Here is an 18,762-nt window from a genome sequence, read left to right as displayed (position 1 = left end):
GAAGGATACACAGACTGAGAAAGAAATTAGGGAAATGAGACCCTTCACAATAGTCACAAACAACATAAAGTACATGGGAGTGACTCTTACCAAATAGCAGAATGATCTGTGTGCCAAGAACTTCAATTCTCTGTAGAAAGAAATTGTAGAAGACAGAAAGATCTCTCATTATCGTGTATTGGTAGAATTGATATAGTAAAAACGAGTATCTTGCAGAAAGCAATCTACAGATTCAATGCAATCACCATTAAAATTCCAGTTCAATTCTTTATAAATTTAGCAAAAGCAGTTTGCAAATACATTTGGTATAACAAAAAACACAGATTAGCAAAATCTATTCTCAAAAATAAAAGAAATTCTATTAGAATCACCATCCCTTACATTAAGCTATATTATAGAACAATCATGATTAAAAATTTTATGGTATTGGTACAAAGACATGCAAGTTGATCATTAGAATACAATTGAAAGTCCAGAAATGAAACCACACACCTATGTTCACATGATATTCATAAAAATGCTAAAACCATCCAGTGAAAAAAGACAGCATTTTCAAAAATGCTGATAAAGGATCAAGTGGTGGGCAACATGTAGAAGAATGCTTATTGATTTATTCTTATCTTCTTGTACAAAGCTCTGGTGTAATTGGATCACTGTCCTCCATTCACGTAAAACCAGATACACTGAATCTAATAGAAGAAAAAGGGGGAAGAGCCTCAAATACATGGGCACAGGGGAAAATTTCCTAAATAGAACACCAATAATGGCTTATACTCAAAGATCAACCATCAACAAATGAGACCACATAAAATTGAAAAAATCTTCTGTAAGAAAAAAAAATCAATCTGACAAAATGCAACCCACAGATTGAGAGATCTTTATCAGTCCTAAATCTGATGGAGAGCGAATATTTAATATGTGCAAAGACCTCAAGAAGTTAGACTCTGCAAAACTAAATAACCCCATTTAAATTGGGGTACAAAGCTAAATAAAAATTTTTTCTTTTTTAAAACTAGATACTCTTTGTATTTACATCTGAAATCTTGATAAGATATTTTCAACTGAGAAATATCAAGTGGCTGAGAACCTAAAGAAATGTGCAAAGTCCTAAGTGATCAGAGAAATGCAAATCAAAATGACCCTGAGGTTCCATCTTATATCCATCAGAACGGTGAAAGTCAAAAACTCAGGTGACAACAGATGCTAGAGGGAATATAGAGAAAGAGGAATGCTTCTCCATTATTGTTGGGATTGTAAACTGGTACAATCACTCTGAAAATCAATCTGACAGTTACTCAGAAAGTTGGAAATGTTTATATCCTAGGACCCAGCTATACCACTTACTGGGCACATACCCAAAAACTGATCTAACATATAACAAGGACACATGCTCCACTATGTTCTTACTGGGCACATTTATATTGCTCAGAAGATAGAATCAATCCAGATGTCCTTCAACAGAAGAACAGATATAGAAAATGTGGTGCATTTACACAATGGAGTTGTACTCCTCTATTAAAAACAATGAATTTATGAAACTTGTAGGCAAATGTATGGGACCAGAAAATATCACCTTGAGTGAGGCAATTCAGTCACAAAAGAACATACATAGTATGTACTCACTGATAAGTAGATATTAGGCAAAAAGCTCAGAATACCTATGGTGCAACTCACATAAGCTCAAGAAGAAAACAGACCAAAGTGTGGAAGCTTTTTTCTTTTGGAAGGGGGAACAAAATACTCACAGGAGGTAGAGGGTGAGAGGTACTGGGAAGGAATAGATGAGGAGGAGGGGAAGGAAAACAGTTTCAGGTATGAGAAGAGACAGCGATAATATACAGAGGGTCAGGAAATTGGACAGAAGTGTGTAGCAATGGGCATGGGGAACTAGGGGTAGACACCACCAAAATGTCCCAGATGCCAGAAAAGCAAGAATACCAGGACCCAATGGGGATTCATTAGCTGAAATGCTCAACAAAGTGGAGGGAAAACTGGAGAGACAATATCCAGAAGTTAGGCGAGGTCCCCTGCTGAGGAATGTGGTCACCCACTTATATACAAATTTTTAACCCAGAATTGTTCCTGTCTAAAGAAAATACTGGGACAAAGTGTGGAGCAAAGAATGAAAGAAAGGCCATCCAGAGACTGCCCCGTGTGGTGATCCTTCCCAAATATAGACACCAAAGCCAGACACTATTGCAGATGGCAAAAGTGCTAGTTGGAGGAGCCTGATATAGCTATCTCCTGAGAGGCTCTACCAGAGCATGACAAATACAAATGTGAATGAATTCATCCAACCCTTTAACTGAGCACTGGGATCCCAATGAAGGAGTTAGGGAAAGGATTGGAGGTATTTGAAAGACCATACAAAGAACAGTATCACCAACCAGAAGCCCCCAGAGATCCCAGGGACTAAACCACCATCTAAAGAGTACACATGGAGGGATCAATAGCTCCCGCTGCATATGCATCAGAGAATGGCCTTATCTGGCATCACTGAAAGGAGAGGCCCTTGGTCCTGTGAAGGCTCGGTACCCCAGTGTAGGGAAATGCCAGGGCAGTGAGGTGGGAATGCGTGGATGGGTCGGGAGCACCCTCATAGAAGCAGTGGGAAATGAAATGGGATAGGGGTTTGGGGGGAAGGGAAAAAGGATAACATTTGTAATGTAAATAAATAATATATCCAGTAATAATTATATAATATTAACTAAGTATATCCTAAAGAAAAAGGAAAAAAGACAAATGAGTTAAGAGCAGTGAAGGAGCATATGATGCAGGAGCAGATACAAACAATCCAAGAATCCAGGAGACTTAGTAGCAGTATGTTGGTCTCAATCCATAAATCTAAAAAAAAAAAAATCTAGCTTTGTGCTATGTCCGTAACTGAGATTCCCAGTGTATTAGCAGATCTGGCTTCTTTTCAGGCCTGGCAGCAAGAAGATCATTACTAGCAGCATGTAAATAATGCTAGAATTCACTATTCTTAAATAAATTCTAAATACCTTGGTATTACATTCATTAATTAAATCATGTACTGAGAGAACATGGTCTCAGTCAGTGAAACAGTAGAAATCAATTACATCAAATTGTAGCTCCCCTGGTCTCCAGAAACAAAACAGGTCATGCATTCTGCTTCAGCCTTAGGAAAACAACACTTAATGGTATCTGCTTAGTTGAGATTATTGGTGAGTAATGCTTTTGCCACTTCCTACAGTTTTTTAATTCATAGAAAACTAAAATAGTAAAATCAATAACTAGAACTCATTTTAATCACCTTGCCCAGATAGCCTGTTCTTCAACAAAAGGGTGTATCATTGATTCTCTCCATAAAATACTGATCATATACAAACTGTCAATAGTCATTGCAAAAAATTATACACTATAGGGATACATTTTTAAATTAAACAATTAAACCTAACTGGAGGAAAACCAAAGTTCTCTTGCTTCTTTTATTTAAAATATGCATTGGAATGTAATTGGTAATTATTATTAGATCAATTAATTTTACACCAATTCCCTTATTTTTGAATACTGGGATTGGGTGAGATAAACAATGTAAGCTGTAACTAGTAGTGTGTAAATAGGCATCAAAAGATTCTTCGTTCTATTTGCTCCATTTCAGTTTCTCCAATGTCATTGTCAGGTCCAAGAAATTCAGGAAAAATGGCTATCAGAGGTGCTTATAAGCGTACCGAACATTCTGTCCTGATTAATCACTCAATAAATACTTATCTCTCTGTTCTTCTCACCATGCCCCTTAACCTAAACCTCTTCAGCCCCGGGAGTTACCTCCCCAGCTCCTCTTCCCTGTATAACTGCAACTTTGATCATAAGTACTATTGACTCTGTCTTTTGATCTTCATGTCACCATTGTTATTCTTTTCCTGTCTTGATCCCCAATCCTCACTTCTGGTACAATCTTGTGTAGTCCAGTATTTTCTCTCTCTAGAGTCTTCTCGATGCTTCTGGCTGTACTCAACTTCATATCTACAATAAAAACCTTCCCCTCAACCATACCTGGAGTTATCACATCCTAATTTAATTAAGCCAGAATTACATTAATTCTTTTACTTAACATATGCTAACATTGTAATTTTGCTATAAATAAAGTACCCTAAAATACCTACCTGGAACCATCAGTTCCCACAACTATCAACACCTGAATTTTTTTCCTATTTGGCAACACACAAATAAACCATGACACTCTCCTAAAAACATTCAGGAAATACAAGCCAAGGAACAGACCACCCACCCACCAAAGGCAAGATCAGATATTAGCAACTAGAATTACAATTTTCAAAATTCTAATGTTTATATGCAAGTATGCAAATGCAATCAATAACAGCAAGAATACATTTCTACTAGAACCCAGCAACCTTAGCACAGCACACACTCAATAATGAACCATAGCTGAACCATAAGAAAGAGACCTTAAAACAACCTTATAATTATAATAGAACTTCTTGAAGATGAAACAAAAAAAATCACTTAAAGAAATCTATGAAAACACAAACCATCAGTGAAAGAAAATAAGTTAAACTGTTCAAGACCTGAAAGTGGAAATAGAATCAAAAAAGTGAAAACAAACTGATGGATATCTTAAAATGAAAAATTTAGGAACTTGATCAGGAACTACAAAGGCAAGTTTCAATAAAAAATACAAGAGCTGGAAGAGTAAATCTCAGGCACTGAAGAAACAGTAGAAGAAATAGATCCATGAGTCAAAGAAAAACAATAAATCTAAAATATTCCTGGCATAATCCATAAAAATCCAGGAAATCTGGAACACTATGAAAAGAACAAATATAAGAATAATAGGCGGCAACCAACAGAATGGGAAAAGATCTTTACCAACACCACATCAGATAGAGGCCTAATATCCAAGGTGTACAAGGAACTCAAAAAGCTAGACACCAGAGAATCAAATAACCCTATTAAAAAATGGGGTACAGAGCTAAACAAAACGTTTTCAGTTGAGGAACACCGAATGGCCGAGAAACACCTGAGGAAGTGCTCGACATCCTTAGCCATCAGGGAAATGCAAATTAAAACAACCCTGAGATACCACCTCACACCAGTCAGATTGGCCAAGATCCAAAACTCAGATGACAGCAGATGCTGGCGAGGCTGTGGAATAAGAGGAACACTTCTCCACTGTTGGTGGGGTTGCAAGCTAATACAACCACTCTGGAAGTCTGTCTAGCGATACCTCAGAAAATTGGATATAGTACTACCTGAAGACCCAGCTACTCCACTTCTGGGCATATACCCCAGAGACACTTCAATACACAACAAAGATATATGCACCACAATGTTCATAGCGGCTCTATTTATAATAGCCAAAAGCTGGAAGGAACCCAGATGTCCTTCAGAAGATGAATGGATACAAAAATTGTGGTACATTTACACAATGGAATACTACTCAGCCACCAGAAACAATGACTTAACCAAATTCTTAAGAAAATGGCTGCATCTAGAGAAGATCATCCTGAGTGAGATAACCCAGTCACAAAAGAACAGACATAATATGCAGTCACTGATAGTGGGATGCTAACCCCAGAGGCTTGCACTCCCCCAGAAACAACTCACAGACTGTATGAAGTCCAAGAAATAAAGAAAACAAAAAAATATATACATATATTTACAAAACAAGAAGACTTTGACTATTTCCATGTTGCGTTTTGTTTTGCATGTACTTTACGCTTATTTCAACTAGTACGTTTTCAATGCATACTGTCAAGCCCTTGAAAAAAATCAAGTTCTGACGAAAAAAATATATTCACATGGTTTTATGTAACAATTATTTCAATGTCTGAAAAAACATTACTGACAAAAATGTATAATTTTAAGCAAAAAAAATGTTTAAAATCTGTACATTTATCTTTGCTTTGTAAAATAAAGTCGTTAAAAAAAAAGAATAATAGGAATACACAAAAGAGAATACTAGCTCAAAGACATGAGCAATATTTTCAACAAAATCATAGAAGAAAATTTTCCTAACCTAAAGGATGTTCCTATCAAAATACAAGAATCATACAGAACACCAAATAGACTGGATGAGAAAAGAAAGTGCCCTTGGCATATAATAATCAAAATACTAAATGTTCAGAACAAAGAAAGAATACTAAATACTATGAGTGGGACTGAACCCAAAAATACATAAAAAGATTATCCAACTTATGAAAGTAGGTTTCGTTCCAGAAATTCAGGAATGGTTCAACATGCAAATATTTGTAAATATGATACACCATACAAACAGACTGAAATATATACATAGTCATCTCTTTAGATCCAGAAAAGACCTTAATAAACTCTAAGGCACCTTCATGATAAAAGTCAATAAACTATTAATAACATGAGGGACATACCTCATACAATTAAAACAGTTTACAGGAATCCCATAGACAATATAAACTTAAATGAGGAGAAACTCAAAGCAATCTCAGTAAAATCATGAATAAGACAAGTTGACCACTCTCTATTAAGACGTGTTCCTAAAGTCTTAGCTAAAGCAACAAAACAATGGAATGAGATCAATGGGATAGAAATTGAAATCAAATTATCTTTATTTGTAGATAATATGATAGTATAAATAAGTGGCCCTATAATTTCCATCTGAAAGCACCAACAGCTGATAAACACTTTCAGAAAAGTAGCAGGGTACAAAATTAAGCTCACAAAAATTAGTAGCCCTCCTATATACAAATGACAAATCATCTGAAGAAAAAAAATAAAGAAAAGCACTTTTCATAATAGCCTCAATATAAAATATATTTGGCATTATATAAAATTTATTTTTACTTTACAATCCGGATTTTATTCCGCTCCCAGTCTACTCTCCGACTGTTCCACATCCCATACGTCTTACCTACCACCACTCTACACGCAGATGTTCCACCCCACCCACCTCACCAGACCCCTAAACTCCCTGGGGCCTTCACTCTCTTGAGGGTTAGGTGCATCTGCTATGACTGAACCCAGACCTCTACTGTGTATGCATTGGGGGGCCTCATATTGGCTTGTGTATGCTGCCTGGTTGGTGATCCAGTCAGTGTCTGAGAGATCTTGAGAGTCCATGTTAATTGAGACTGCTGGTCCTCCTACAGTGTCACCCTCCTCCTCAGCTTCTTCCAGCTTTTCCCTATTTAACCACAGGGGTCACAAGGGTACATTGGTTGGGCGCAAATATCTATGTCTGACTCTTTCAGCTGCTTGTTAGATCTTCCAGAGGGCAGTCATAATAGGTCCATTTTTGTGAGTGCTCCATCGCTTCAGGAATAGTGTCAGGCATTGGGCTTCCCTTGAGCTAGATCCCATTTTGGGCCTGTCACTAGATCTTTTCCTCAGGCTGTTCTCCACTTCTATCCCTGCAGTGCTTTCAGACAGGAATAATTATGGGTCAGAGTTTTGACTGTGGAATAGCAACCCCATCCCTCATTTGATGCCCCATCTTTCTACTGGAGGTGGGCTCTACAAGTTCCCTCTCTCCACTGGAATGCATTTCATCAAGAGTCTCTCCTTTTGAGTTCTAAGGGTCTCTTACTTCCCATGTCTCTGGTACATTCTGGAGGGTTCTCACAACATTTTGTCTCTGGAGGTCACATATTTCCATTCTTTCTGCTGGCTCTCAGGGCTTTAGTCTTTTTCGCCCACCTAAAAACAGATCATGTTCCCCTTCCATGCCTATCCCTTTTCTTTCCAAAGTCCTTCCCTCTCCCCTTGTGGTTGCTTTCTTCTTCCTTCCCAGTGGGACTGAGGCATCCTCACTAAGGCACTTTTTGAGTTCTGTGGACTGTATCATGGGTATTCTGTACTTTGGGGGGGAGGACTAATATCCACATATTAGTGAGTATATACCATGCATGTCTTTTTGAGATACCTCACTAAGGATAATATTTTCTAGTTTCATCCATTTGCCTGCAAAATGCAGGATGGCCCTTTTCTTAATAGCTGAGTAGTATTCCATTGTGTGAATAAGCCAAATTTTCTATATCCATTCTTCTGCTGTGGGACATCTGGGTTGTTTCGAGCTTCTGACTATCACAAATCAGGCTATTATAAACAGAGCGGAACATGTGCCATTGCGGTTTGGTCAGGCATCTTTGGTTATATTCCCAAGGGTGGTATTTCTGGGTCTTCAGGCAGATAGATATATATCCAATTTTCTAAGGAACCTCCAAACTGATTTCCAAAGTGGTTGTACCAGTTTGCAATCCCACCAGCAATAGAGGAGTTTTCCTCTTTTACCACATCCTCACCTACATGTGTTGTTACCTAAGATTTTGATCTTAGCCATTCTGATTGGTGTAAAATGGAATCTTAGGTCGTTTTGATTTGTGTTTCAAAGATCACTAAGGACTTTGAACGTTCTTCTTAACAGGGACATTCTAACTTGTTGTTTTAAATCCCAAATACTGATGTCATTTATATTCTATACAATGCTTACAATCTCAGCTAGAGCAATAGAGAAGAAAGAGAAATAGAGGAGATACAGATATAAAAGACAAAAGACAAAAACTCTCCAGTTGAATAGTTTATTTTTAAAGTCTGTTTAAGAAGCTCACATGTCCCTACTTCTTTCAGAGAATAGAAACTTTCTCAAGGGGTGCTGCTCTTCCCCAGGCCAGGCGGTTTGATCAGCCCTCACTCCAACTTCTTCCACTATGAGCCAGGGAAGTCCTGGGCCCTGAACCCTCATGAACCGAACTCCCAGTCCTCAGCATCCCCATGAGTTACACCTCTCCAGCCTCAAAGTTTCTGTCTCCTGTGGCTACTGCTGGCCACAACCCAAGTGCTTCCAGTGTTTTTTGGTGAATATTTCTTTAGGTGCTTCTCAGCCATTCAAGATTCCTCTGTTGTGAATTCTCAGTTTAGTTTCATACCCTATATTTTTATTGGGTTGTTTGTTTTTGTTTGTTTTGGGGTTTTTTTTGTGGTGGTTAGCTTCTTAATTTTTTTTATATATTTTTGATATTAACCCTGTAGGGTTAATGTAGATTTTTTTTCCAATCTGTAGGTTGCCGATTTTTCTTATTGACTATGTCCCTTGACATACCAGAAGCTTTCCAGTTTAAAGAGATCCTATTTATCAATTTTTGATCTTACAGTGTGAGCCATTGAAGTTCTGTTTAGAAAATTCACCCCTGTACCAATGAGTTCAAAGCTATCTCCCACGTTCTCTTCTATTAAATTGAGTGTGTCTGGTTTTATGTTGAGGTTCTTGATCCATTTGAACTTGAACTTTGTGTAAGGTGATAATTTCTTTTTCATTCTGTAGGCTGCTCCTTTTTCCTAATGTTTAGAGTCTTTGTTTGTAGAAGATTCTCAGTTTCGTGAAGTCTCATTTACTAATTGTTAATCTTTTTGACTTCGCTATTAGTGTTCTGTTCAGGAAGACTTCTCCTATGCCAATGACTTGAAGGTAATTTTGTACTTTTTGTTCTTTTGCTCTCAGGTTCATTGTATCAGATTTTATGTTGAGGTCTTTGATTATATGGAGGTAAATTTTGTACAGATAAGTATGGATCAATTTCCATTGTGTTACATGCAGTCAACCAGTTTGACCAGCACTAATTTTTAAGACTCTGTCTTTGTCAAAAGATGAGGTATCCATAAGTGTTCAGATTTATGTCTAGATCATCATTCTATTCCATTAATCAACAAATCTGGTTATTTTTCATACTGTTTTTATTACTGTGGCTTTATAATACAACTTGAAATAAGGAATGGTAATAACTTCAGCAGCTTATTATTAATATTATCATTGTTATTCAGAACAGTTTTAGCTATGATAGTGTTTTTTTATGTTTTCATGTAAAACTGTTAATTCTCCTTTCTGGATCTGTAAAAATTGTGTTTGAATTTTGATGGGGATTACACTGAATTTACAGATCACTCTTTGTGGGCTGGCCATTTATAATATGTTAATTCTACCAATTTGTGAGCATGGTAGATTTCCTTATTTCTGTTACTTCTGAAATTTGTTTCTTCAGTGATTTGACATTTTTCCATACAAATCTTTCACTTCTTGGTAAGCAATACCCAAATATATGATGCTTTCTGCAGACTGACATCAAGGTTCCCTTACAGAAGACAACACTTCTCCAACTCACTGAACATGAAGATGTCAAGATGGGACCTACATAGAGCCTTCACTCCTATATTCCAATACCTTTACAACAGGAAGTTATTCTGTATGGTATCAAAAGAGAAACATAAACATGAAACTGCATACAAACCCTTTATGTACAATGGTCCATTACATAGTGCTATGCTAGGACATGTGCACAAACTTGTGGGAATAATCAAGCAATGATTGCTATGACGAAAGAGTTACTTTGTAAGATGGAACTCATATCTGACACTGTATAGGTGACCAAGAAGTAGACACTAAATTTGTTCAAATTTGTCTCAATAGAGATGGGAGCAGAGAGAGAAAGAAGAGAAAATCTAGTTATGAAATAACTCTTTGTATATTCTGTTACATGTGCAGACCATTACACTGATTAACCATCATCAGAGAACTTTCCTAGAGATGCACAGTTAGATCTTTTCCTTAGTGAAAGACCTTGGAACATTCATTCCTAAATAGATCTCTCCATCAAGTCTGATCTCTCCATCACCTCTGCCTCTTACATCCTTTCTGTTTCCTCATTTCAGGATCCAGGAATTCTCTCAGATGAGGAAACAGAAAGAATGTAAGAGGCAGAGGTGATGGAGGATACCAACAAAGCAAAGCCTTCTATATCAACAAAAACAAAATTCATAAAAACAAACAAATACTGAAGCAACTTGCACAGAGCTCGCTCAGCTGTATGCCAGGTTCACTTACATCATGGTTTCCAGTTTAGAGTGTTTTATATTTCTTGAGCAAGCAAATGAGTGGGTCTCTGATTCTTATGCTTTCTCTTGAACATCTTTTTCTTCTGTTTGTCTGTCTTGTCTGACTTTATTGTAATAATTTTTGTTTATAATTATATATTTTATTTTGTTTTATTTAATAAATAAATGAAGAAAGGAATGTAAATCTAGCCACTAGAGTAAAGGTTAACAGTACAACTATAATTTATACCTGCCAGGAGAGGAAAATCAGTTTTTCCCAGTGGAATGAACATGGGTAAATCAATCTTACAAAACAGATCTCATGTTCAGAAACTATTGACCAATAAATAATGGAATCAAGATTTTTGTGTGGGCTTTCATTTGGTTATAGTTTTGTGTTTTCTTTTGGTTTTGGATGATTTTGTATTCTGTGTTCTGGTTTCTGTGCATTGTATTGTTTTGTTTTTTGAGAAAGAACTCAAAGTTGGGTGGATAGGGAGAAAAAGAGAATCTGGAAAATCTTGGAGGTGTGGAAAAATATGATTGGTAAAAATATACTTAAAACTTTAAATTATCTTAAATAATAAAAATATATTTTAAAAAAGAACTGGATGCTGACATTGAATTAATATTTGTATTAATTAATATACTGATGATTACACATAAACCCAAAAAGAAGACACTGTGTTAGTCCCTGTATTGATATATTGATGTTATGCATGTATCCAAAGAAAAAGCAGTGCATTAGTGCCTGTGTTGATATATTGATGCTACTAATGAACCCAAGGAGTAGACACTGTATTAGTGCCTGTGTTGATATATTGATGTTACACAGGTACCCAAATTCAAAGCATGTGAACAGAAAGCATTAAGGACCATTTAATAAGCAATTCAGCTTTGACACATTGAACTTCATAGAAAGCTAACCATATTTTGAATTTTTGAGATTCCTATTGAAAAGTTTGCAAAATTAGCTAAAATATTTCTGCTTTTAAGTTTTATAGTTCCATTTAAAGTGATACATTTTTACATAACTTATAACATGATAGTCTTGGAAACGGTCATTCGTCATATTTCAAATTAAATAAACTGGATACCATTCAAAATGCCTCTGTGGCAGAGAATCTTGCCTGAGTTCTAACCCCTGACAATTCAGTGGAAAGAGAGAACTAACTCCAGAAAATTGTTCTCTGATACCCACATTCATACCCTCACTGACACACCTATATTATACAAAAACACACACATGGTAATAGGAATGAAATAGTAACATATTTTCAAAAGAAACCAAATACTTTCATATAGATTCTATCAGCATTCTCTTTACATTATTTCAAAAAATTATAGTATTTAAAGCAAGAACTAGCTGCAAGTTTTTGGTTCTATCATTACTGATTGTATTAAAATATTTTTCATTGACAGGTCCTTGCAATGAAATAAAGCTTAACTTTATCACCCCTTAAATTAGCACAGTGAGATCTTTGTATGTCTTTGTTTTTTTCAGAAAGCTAACAGGAAAATGAGACATAATCAGGGTTGACCACAAGTTAAACACATAGGCCCTAAGATTTGCTAATAGAATTTAAAATCTCACTTGTATAGTTTCTCAGATAATTGTTAAGACAATAATAATATTATTATATTGGGTTAATCAAGAATTAAATCACCTAATATGGGAGAAATTAGGCAAATGATTATTGCCATGAAGTGTTTCAAAGCTGATCTTTTACTAATAATAGTGATCTTGCAGTTTGGTAAACTTTGACTCCTGAATATTCAAACCTTTCTCTACTGAAAGTGGAAATCACTGGTAGTCTATTTATTTGTCAAGGAAAATAAAGTTAACAATGTGTACAGAGATCTCATCACATTGCTTGATGTGTATAACTAATAATTTTATAACTAATAATAAACACTAGCCTTGTTATTATTCTAAGCTTATGATCATTACTATTGCTTTACTTTGAATTTTTAAGGTCCTGGTTTTTTTTGTTTTTGTTTTTGTTTTTTTTTTGTTTTTGTTTTGTTTCTTGCTGCTTGTTTCTTATATGGAAATTTTTTCAAATTAATAACAAGTTCAAGTGCATAAAAATAACAAGGATGGCTTCTGCCATGTGACATACTACCTTAGGCATCTGTGCATTCCTACACGGTACTTACAGACCTGCATTCCCTAGCCTCCTAGTCTATGCATAATCTTCTGCAAGTTGTTATTATTTGGCTCATGTTCAAAACAAACATTATTATTCATTCATTCAAATGCCTTTCTTTATTACTTGCAGAAAAAAATGTTTCTGAATTTAGGTGTGTCATTTTATTATTAAATACTCACCTCATCTATTTGCACTTGAATTTTTATCTCATTCCTTTCTAAGTCATCAATTGTCATCTACATATTTTGTCACTGATAGGCCAGATACTGATTTATTCTGACTAATGCTCAGTTTTGAATCATTAATTTTCATTTTTTATACTATTTATAGGAGAAATTCAATGTTTTCTTCATAGACTGGTAACATCTGTCTATGACTTTTATTGCTGCAGTGAAACAACATGACCAAAATCTAGCTGAGGAGAAAAGGATTTATTTGGTTAATGTTTCCACAGTGTTGTTCATCATCAAAGAAAGCCAAGACAGAAACTGACATAGGACTCGCATCTGGAGCCAAGAAATGGTGCAAAGTCTATGGAGGGGTACTGTTTACTAGCTTGCTCTTCATGGTTTGCTAAGCCTGCTTTCTTATAGAACCCTAGACACCAGCCCAAGGATGTCATCACCCAAAATAAGCTGGGTACTCCCTTATTAATTACTAACAAAATGCCATATGGCTTGATTATAGCCTGATATTGTGGAGTCATTTTTAGTTGAATTTCCTGTTTCTTAGAAGACTACATTTTGTGTTAAGTTGACACAAAACTATGCAGCACAACATTATATATATATACACTATAGGTGAGTTTTCTCAAATACCTCTACTGTCTTTCCTTGTCTGTGGGATTAGCTAGCTATTCCTCTTCTCAAAGTTTAGATATCTTTCTTTGAACCACCAATTTTATAATTAATACTTATATCTACTATAAGCTTGATTAGTTTTTTAATTTAAATTTCTATGAATCACCTTTTCATGTCTAAAATCCAGGTAGACATGTAAACTCAATCCAAATATATCTCTGCACTTTAGTGCCAAATTGAACTTGAACTATATTTTTTTTATCATTTTATCAAAAGAAAACATTTGAAGTTTGAACAACTTAAAGTACACATTCATTACATTGTTTTGGTATTTTGGCATTTTAATATTAATATTCATTGTTGTTCCCTTAATAAATAACATATACACAGAACCAAGCATCAGTTGAAGCTTTGTAATAAAAACTTGTATTTCTAGGCATTTCTTTAAAGTCACCAGATTCAATACTAATATTTCTCCTTGTAAACTAACTTCTGTGATTTTGAGGTACATACCAGGTTCTCATCCATATGGATCAAGTAATACTTGAATAATTCTCCTACATTCCTCTTTATTTGCTTTTGTTTTGCATTTGGTTCATTGGTTGACTGGTTGGTCAGTTGGTTAATCTTGTTTTCACCCAGTGTTTCTACTGGCTTCTCTTTCTTCATGACTCCATTGGCTCACCAAACAGACATTCTAGACTATGCCTTTGATCTCCTACCTTTTATTTTAGATTAAATCATTTTTATGTGTATGAATGTTTTGCTTGAATGTATTTATATGAACTGCAGAATGAAGAAGAGAACCTCAGATCACCTGGAGTTACCATTGTAGATGGTTATGAGCTGCCATTTAGGTGCTGGCAATCAATCACAAATCATCTGCAAAATGACCAAATGTTCTTAGTAATTGTCTCACCAATGTCTTTCTCCAATTTTATTTATTTATTTTTAATTGGACATTTACTTCACTTATATTTCAAATGTTATCCCCTATTTCCGTTTCCCCTCTGGAATCTCCTTATTCCATCCCCTTGCTCACTGCCTCTATGAGAGTGTTTCTTACCAGCTACCAGCCCTAGAGTTCCCCTACACTGGGACACTGAGCCTTCACAGGGCCAAGGGCCTCTTCTCTCCTTGGTTTCATCCTCTGCTACATATGTGGCTGGAGCCATGGGTCCCTCCATGAGTACTCTGGTTGATGGTTTAGTCTCTGGAAGCTCTGGTTGTTCTGGTTGGTTGATATTATTGTTCTTCCTATGGGGTTGAAAACTCCTTCAGCTCCTTCAGTCCTTTTTCAAACTCCTCCATTGGGGACCCTATTCTCAGTCCAATAGTTGGTTGAGAGGATCTGACTCTGTATTTCTCTGGCTGTGACAGAGCCTCTCAAGAAACAGCTAGCTATATCAGGTTCCTGTCAGCATGCACTTCTTGGCATCCACAATATTGTCTGGGTTTTATGAATGCATATGGGATGGATCTGGAGGCAATAGAAATATTTTCTTCCATGATTAAAAATGTTCATATACTTATCATCTTTCCAGTCAGTCTTCTGTAAAATCAATTCAACCCCCTAAAATTCCTTCCAATTATCTATGATTAACAATGAGGTTCATTTACTATATGTTATATAGAAAAATATATTGTCTCATCTTCAGCCTGAAATCTGGTGTGACTCTATGGTGGCAATGAAGAAAAATGGTGCATTTTGGAAGTGTAGGTCTAGATATTTGTTTTATTGTTGTATTGCTGTGAAAAAAACACCATGATACAGCAACCCTTATAAAGCAAAGAATGTAATTGGTGCTTGCCTACAGTTTCAGAAGTTTAGTCCATTACCATCATGGCAGGAAGCATGGTGGAACACAGACAGATAGGGTTCTGGAAAGGTAGCTGAGGGTTCTACATCTGTACCTGCAGGCAGCAGAGAGATAGCCCCTAGAAACCTAAAAGCCCACCTCCAGTTACATATTTCCACCAATAAGACCACACTCCTGAATCTTTTCATGTAATGTCACTCCCTGGTAATCAAATGTTCAAATTTATGAACACATGAGTTTTCTTCAGACCACCACAGTAGTTTACTGGTTTTTGTTTTTTAGTTTCTTTGCTTTTTTTTAAAAGACAGAATCTCCTCTGTTTTCAAATCTAGTTTTACATTCTTAATTCTTAAACTACAGCCTCACAGAGGAGTGTTATGAATGTAATACTTTGACTTCATTTACTATTAAATGACACCAGAATTGAGGTATTATGCCAAAGTCCAGAGAGCAACAAAATTATGCTAGCTCTATTACCTTTCAGATCTTTTTTGCAGAATGTAACAGAAAGATACTTGCTCCAGAACCATCACTCACTGCCTTGTAGCTGTGCTCCAATGAGAACACAGGAGTATGTGTGAAATATACAATGTTCAAGAAGTAAAAGAAATAAATCCATACTCAGAAGACAAGCTTACTTAAATAGCACAACCATGATTCCATTAAGATGATACTACTGTATATTCCTAGTTAGAGAATCACAGTATAATCAAACTATCTTATTGTACATTTTCTAATAACCCTTATATTTTAGCCAGGGAGAGAGTTAATACTCATCTTTATCTTTAAATCTAAAGATATCTGAAACAATGTTCCTTCCGAACAAAAAAGATGTGTTCTTTCATGATGTTTGATCAGGATCCACTGTGCCTTGGATCGCTACATACATACTCAGCCAATCTCATTACATACTGGACTTTTATTGGTAAATTATATCATCAATTTTCTAACAAATTGTAATTTCCTTCTAAGTTACCTAATAGTATTATGTAGTATGTATGTATGTGTTTGTGTGTGTATATATTTTGTACATTTCTATCTTATATATTTCTGCCTATAACCAGGTATGTGGTTGTTATGCACCTCTCACTTCTCTCTCTCTCTCTCTCTCTCTCTCTCTCTCTCTCTCTCTCTCTCTCTATTTCTCTGTATGTCTATGTGTTTGTGTGCATATAATTGTGGGTGCATATGTTTTCCAATGAACTACAATATACATATATTTATATATTTACCACAACATAGTTATACAACATCTTTTTAGTACATTATAAAAATCTATAAATTATCATATAAATTTTATCAAAATATATTTTTCTTAAGAACTTTACAGAGAAAAAATAAGCTTTCTTTTATATTCATTACTAAGAAAGTCTATATACAGTGCATATCTTTCATCCTCCATGGAAAGATGACAGTTTTGCCTCTTAGTCTGCTCACTCAGCTGTGATCTAAAAACATACCATCCTGTCAAGTGGATTGAAAGCCATCCTTTCTTGTCCTGATTTTACCTTGCCTTTTTTTCTACATGAAGGATCTCTAACTTGTTACTAGCAGCTCCCCAACATGAAAGTTCAATCCCTGGCAGAAAAATAGCTGCTTGGGGATACTGATGGTGATTCTTGTTCATTCCCTAAGGAGAGTTGCCATACACAGTCATGGGTTTGGTGCACAAGTAGCAAGGAAAACAGTGGACACTGATACTCCCCAATCTCCAACCTCCAAGTCATTGAGGACAGTGTGTTCTTGTAATTCTTAAAAATTAAGTTTCCTCAAACAGCTATGGTTTGCATCTGAAAAGTCTTCCATGGGATAACGTTTTGAGTATCCCATTTTTTATTGTGCTACTGAAGGCTATGGAGACTGTAGCTGGTAGAGGATTGTTGGTAGAAGTAAATCCACAGGATCAGGCCTCGGAAGATTATAACCACTGTTCACTGTTTGTATTTTTAAATGCAGATACTATTTTATTTTGTTGTTGTTATTTTTGAGATTGTCATTAAATTACACCTTCCATTTCCGTCCATGACATCATCCCCCTCTCTTCCAAATTAATGCTGTACTTTTTATTATTTTATTAGATTAATATATTTATATAAAATTAACTAATAAATATTTCTAAGTAGAACCTATTCAGTCCCTATGATGCTACCTGCATGCCTGTTTTTAGGGCTGAACTTTTGGCACTGGACAGCCAAAGACAAATTCTTACCTGGAGATTGCCATCCCTTCCATTCTCAGATTTTCTCAGGGGTCTATTTTTTTCCTATATGATCAAGGATTATGGACCTTTCCCCCTCCAGTTTGAAATGTCCATTCCTGTAATCCACATTTACTTCATATTTGGGTAGTTTGTTGGTGAGTCTTTGTGGATGTAGCTTATGACAGTACTAGGAGACAATTTAAGCACAGACTTTGATTCATGGCTTTTACTGTCTTTTACTCCACTCTTCCTGAGCCTTAGGTATAAGAATGCTTTGGAGATTTATCCATTGGGATTGCTCTCCACAACTCTCAATTTTGATTGGTTGTGGCTTTCTGTAATAGTCTTTGTCTGTTGCAATAAAAATTTCTTGTTGACAGGTGAAGACTACACATCCTTGTGAATATAAAGACAAATGTATTGTTTTTAGTAATTATGCTGGTTTCATAATTTATTGGCTGTAGTTTCTTTTCTAATTGCTAGCTTTGTTTATGTTTCAGTCCAACTAGAGTCCTGCACCCATAAGTGTTGAAGAATGCCTTTTTCTCATTGTTTATTGCTTAAATGTAGCTGGCTCAGAGAAGTCTTCTTTAAAGTCTGGCCTCTATCTTTCTGCAGTGACTGGCTTCCTTCACAGTAGTAGTTGTTGACTAGAATTCATTTTCTGTTTTTGTAACAGGATATGTGATCCATGAAATCAGATGCTGCCAATCTTTGTACTCTGTTTTTGAGCTGAGTTCACATGTATTCACAGAAAGTCTGTGGAATAACACTGTATATCTATATGTTACATATAAGTTCAAAAATATATGAAAGAAAATGATAAATCTCTACAATATTATTATGTAGTAGACCCCAGTTACACTACTCAAATAAATCCCTGCAACAGTAGTGGTGGGGTGTTCCTTTCTACCTGCTCAGTGTTGTGGGTTCCTGAATGAATTATATACATACACAGCCTTATATTC

Source organism: Micromys minutus (genome assembly GCF_963924665.1).
Source record: "Micromys minutus genome assembly, chromosome: 13".
Lineage (NCBI taxonomy): Eukaryota > Metazoa > Chordata > Mammalia > Rodentia > Muridae > Micromys > Micromys minutus.
Note: the sequence above shows the minus strand (reverse complement) of the source record.